Genomic DNA, 5,353 nt, shown 5'->3' on the forward strand with positions numbered 1-5,353 from the left:
ACTGACTGACCTAAACTTCCCTCCCAAATCCACCCCATTCTCAATTTCCCTATTTCTGTTAAAGGTGCTACCATTCATCTAGTAACCTAGGATTAAAACCTTGGTGTTACTCCTGTCTCCTGTCACTCATGACATAAATCCAGGCAGTTATCAAATATTTTCACTTCTACTTCTAGAACATCTTTCATACATGTCCCTTTCTATACTCACAAAACTACCACTCTAGTTCAGGCTGACATCCCCTGTCACCTGGACTATTGTAGTAGCCTCTGAATAGGTTTTCTTACATCATGTCTTCCCATACCAATCCATCCTATACACAGATGCAGATAAAGATGTGTTTTTAAGGGTTTTTCCTCCTAAAGCACAAATCTGGCTGTGTCACTTCCTAACTTAGTAAACTCAAGTGGCTCCCCACTGACTGTAGAGGCAAATACTATTTCATCTTTCTTGCATCCTTTTTTAGTTTTTATTTTTGTGTAATTTTTAGGACACACATGATTAGTATAGTATGTCGTATATACAATTTATATATAAGTAAATATTGAAATATGGGGAAGTACTCAATTTTTATGTTGTATTCACTAAATGAATGTTTATTTACCAAAAATGAAATTTTTTGTCACTTAACACCTATTTGAAAAAAAAATCATCAGATTTGGTAATACTATTTCAGAAGAACTGATGACCATAGTTTTCCATATTTTAGAATCAAGACTTAAATGTTTCAATGGCTCATGAGCTCATAGACATTCATAATCCCTCTATTTTGTTGACATATGTTTATTTGGTGTCTAGCATTTGTTCAAGTCAAACATGCAAGAATTCTACCTGCTTTGACAAAAATATTACATTTTTAGCATTTATAAGGGTTCAGGAATAATTTGGTACTTGGAGCAACCTCACTGGTTTGAGTCTGCTTATTGTCAAAACACCCATATCTGCTTCTAGGTGGATTTGAGTATTTGATAGTGTCTTAAAACTCAACTAGTAAGTCTTCTGACCAGATAGACTTGGTCTCATGTTCCAGTCCTTTTCTGGGCCAGATTCTCTTCCAAAGTTATAAGAAACTCTGGGCCTTGCCTGTGCTATAACTTAAAGATAAGAGTCATGGGATAGTAGAAAGCATTTTTATTATTATCATTACCTTTTCTTATCTTCAGCACATGCCATAGACTTTATTCTTTGAACTCCATTACTTGGGCTTCCAATTCTATGATTAGTTTTTATTTTTGTTGTTGTTGTGTTTTTACTTAGATGTTTATTAGTTCCCTTAGCCCCTGCTTAGATATGTGTATATTGAGATTGCTCTACAGATGGAAGTCTACTGTCATTGGGAATGCCTGTGAGAATGTATCTATTCATTATCAACAAATAGTTGTTGAATTCTCTGGAGTTTCTGGTACTGTGCGATGGACTACAAGGATTTACAAGGTTTTTAATTAGACATGTTTCCTCATAGGAAGACAGGATAAAGAAACAGACTCACACAAATATGTACAATTTAATTTAATCCAACAGAGTTTAATTCAAGGCAGCACCTATTTCACCAGAGATACTGTACAAGGTGTTATTATGCACAAGTGACAAACTGATATATCTGATATGTATAATGAATAAAATGGATCAGTAGAATTATTTTGGGTGGTAAGGAGGTTTACATTAAATAGAAAAAATATTTATTTATTTATTGAATACCATCCTCAATGAGAAAGTGGTGAAGATACTCTTTGGCATGGAAATGGTTTGATCAAAACCTTAGAAGTAGGAAATGGACAGTGAACGTTTGGAAAGATAGAGAATGGTGTTCTAAGACGTGTTTAACTAATGGATTAAGGGTTTGTGTAAGAGTCTAAAGGGAGTTTAAAGCCTTAAGATCTGACTTAGAGTGTTAAAATCTATGCATAAATGTTTGTACCAGCCTCAGAACAAGATGTGGTTTTGATGATATGATGGAAGAAGGTTATTGGAATGGTTAAATAAAGCCCAAAGGATGACTGTCTGTCAGGTTGAATTCAAGGCATGGAACATTTGAAAAGCTCAATTCTAACTCCAGGTAAGGGTCTTTGTTCAAGAAACTATTGTTGGGATTCCTTCGAATGTTTTACATATTGCACTGTATCATTTAACTTCAGAAAAATACCCTGTGCCTAATGCAACTGAAAAGGCAAACTTTTACTTGGGAAACCATTGTTACTCTCTCTCCTTAGTAAAAGAAATATGAGTATATTTTTAGTTGAAATGTAGCTATACATTTTTCACTTCGTTGGCAATACCCCAGGATTCTCTAAGACACTTTTGGAAGGCCAAGTGAACTTAGAATATATGTCAAAGAATTGATGCACAAGTAAGTCCATGGCCAATTAAAAGACTGAAAATCCTAAAGTAAATATCAAGAAGTTTGGAACAGAGATGCCAGCTCATTCAACCATTTATTTAAATATCCAGAAGCACAAAGTAGGGATCAAGAGCAGCAAGAAGAGATTGCATATCAGAAGGAAAAAGAAAGTCATGGACAACTAGATAGTGAGCTTCAGTACATGGACATGGCCTCATAATCAATGTGTGACTACACACATCCAGCAGATGTGCACCCTAAGGAACTGAATTGTTGGATTAAAGGCAACCATGTCTCACTCTAACATCTTTGTATCATTGAATAAAGGACAAACTAAAGATACTTGCGTGTGTGTGTGTGTGTGTGTGTGTGTGTGTGTGTGTGTGTATGCATGTGAATATTGTTATTTAAAGGTTAAGTAGAGTACAGTATCTTCCTACTGAACAAACTTTAAAGGTGGAAGGGACTATCAACTTTATACACCTGGGTACATCTCAGGACGATGTTTACCTGTCACTGATTTGTTTGGGGTTTTTTTTTTGGATACAAGATAAATTTTTAATAAATTGGTAATTCATCACCGGGCTAATAATCTACAGGACACTACTTCTACATAGTTTACTTGTAAAACATTTCTTTAAAAAAGTATTGTAGCACTCATTGTTACATATTATCATCATCTGATTCACCATCTTCTTTCAAACATTCCTTGGCATATTTCTCTGCTTCTTCTCTTATATTTCTCGAAACAATTTCACACTTTCCTTTGGTTACTTCTCCAATTCAAATGAGCTCCAGTTCAAAAGCTTTGTCCTTAACTTCATCATGTATTATATAGATTATTTTTGCAAATTCTTCAACAACATCCCAACAAGTCATTCTTTTTTTTCATCTAGAGTTTTTCTCTCTGTTTGTGCTGCTTGTCTGGCTTTATCAATGGCACATCCCCAATAACCATAAGAAACACCCAATCGGTCAGTCATATAGAGTTGTGCTCCATCAAACTGCAACCAAAAGGTCTGATAGCATTGTAGAGTGTGTAAGCATATACTTATGTGGCTACTCTGTGTCCAAGGTGCTTTAGTGGAATATTACAGCCATAGTAGGATCTGAAATTGGAAGCTTCTTCTCTAGCTATGTCTGTTAAAGAACAAGCATCTGCTAGCAAACCTGCTACTGCCATTCCAATGTGTCCATCAACATTAAAGGGGCATTTGTTAGCACCTTCTTCATAAAGTTTAGGAAGAACTGATTTTTCTATATCAAAGTCAACACCATCTTAACATCTGATTCCAATAGCTACTCTTTTCCACTGTTTTCATAGCATATTCAACTTGAAAAACTCTTCCATCAGGAAAGAAAACTGAGACTGACAGATCATAACCTGTCCTGATGGAGCTCATGGTGCCTAAGCCACCACAGAGACCTGGACAGATCTTTCAATGCCTAAAGCACCACCACTCCTCATGCCACAGACCAGTGCAAACGAACAACACCTGCTGTCATTGGTCTGAATTTCAACCAGCAGCCTCCAGGAGGTGGACCCTTTCTCTTGCCAGCTCTAGCAGCCCAAAGGTGCTGGCAGAAAGCATGCATGTGCAGAACTCCATCGCTGGGGGTTTTGAAGTATACTCTTGCCATCCTCAATAGATGATGACATCCAAGTGCTTTATTATTTTGAATTTCCTTTTGTGACTGAACCAAATGTTTGCCCACCCAATCAGCAACCATATCACATTTCCTGCCAAGTGGTCCATACCATATTCTAGATGTAGAGATTGTCACTACATTTCACTATGGAAACTAAATCATGAAATAAGATGCATCTAAATATTTTTTTCAAGAATATTTTCTAGTCCTGATAGCAAATTAAGTGAGTTTCCAGCACATCCATCTTCAATTCTCCCTACAACCTTCTTGTGCCAGTTGCATCAGAGTTCATCCTAGTTGTTCTGAGCTGTAGTAGATGGAGACAGCACACTATATTTACTAAGTTAACATACAAAGGGCTTTATTCTCTTTCCACTGTTTGCTCATAACCTTCTTTCACTCTAATGGGAGTTATGCATGTGTAATGAGAGGAAAACAAGACCTTATACACCAATTACCAGCTAGATTTCACGTTCATTTCTAGGCACTCTTCTTAACCTACAAAACATGAAATTGAAAGGTATCCTTTGAAAGAAGGAGAAGAAGGAAGAGAAAAAGAAGAAGGAAAAGGTGAAGAAGGAAGAGAAGGAGCAGAAGGAAGAGGAGGAGGAGAAGTAGAAGGAGAAGGAGGAGAAGTAGAAGGAGAAGAAGAAGAAGAAGAAGAAGAAGAAGAAGAAGAAGAAGAAGAAGAAGAAGAAGAAGAGAAGGAGAAGAAGAAGAAGAAGAAGAAGAAGGAGGAGGAGGAGGAGGAGGAGGAGGAGGAGGAGGAGGAGGAGGAGGAGGAGGAGGAGGAGGAGGAGGAGGAGGAGGAGGAGGAGGAGGAGAAGGAGAAGAAGAAGAAGAAGAAGAAGAAGAAGAAGAAGAAGAAGAAGAAGAAGAAGAAGAAGAAGAAGAAGAAGAAGAAGAAGAAGAATTTCTTGGTTTAATAAAATACAGGTAGGACAATTTTTTAATAAGGTTGCTTAAGTGCATATCCCAAAAGAAAATAATATATTAATTTCGGCTTGCATACTTATATAAGTTAATAACTGATAGTGGATTTTTTGTGATATGCTATAAAATTCCTATTGTCACAAAAGTGTCAGGTAGATGATTTTCAGTGAACTGGCAATGGCAAAACAAGGATTATCTGTTCTCACAAGTCTCTCTCAATTTAAATAGCTAGAATTTTGCATACTTAATGTTTCAGAAAAAAATTATTTGAAAATTTTCTTAACAATTGCTTCCTCAATACATGTTTTTACTCCCTATTTGATGTACGTATAATCATATAGGGTGTACATATAATCATATATGACAAAAATATAATCATATATCAAGATAAATCATTTTTCTAAAAATATTACAGAAGTTAAGATTTCCAAA

General features: G+C 36.0%; 1 pseudogene; it reads right to left on the reverse strand.

Annotated features, from left to right (window-relative positions):
- Positions 1–3,001: 3,001 nt before the first annotated feature.
- On the reverse strand, positions 3,002–3,741 carry LOC118849009 (annotated as a pseudogene).
- Between the last annotated feature and the right edge of the window lie 1,612 nt (positions 3,742–5,353).

This window comes from Trichosurus vulpecula, chromosome 4, assembly GCF_011100635.1.
Source record: "Trichosurus vulpecula isolate mTriVul1 chromosome 4, mTriVul1.pri, whole genome shotgun sequence".
Lineage (NCBI taxonomy): Eukaryota > Metazoa > Chordata > Mammalia > Diprotodontia > Phalangeridae > Trichosurus > Trichosurus vulpecula.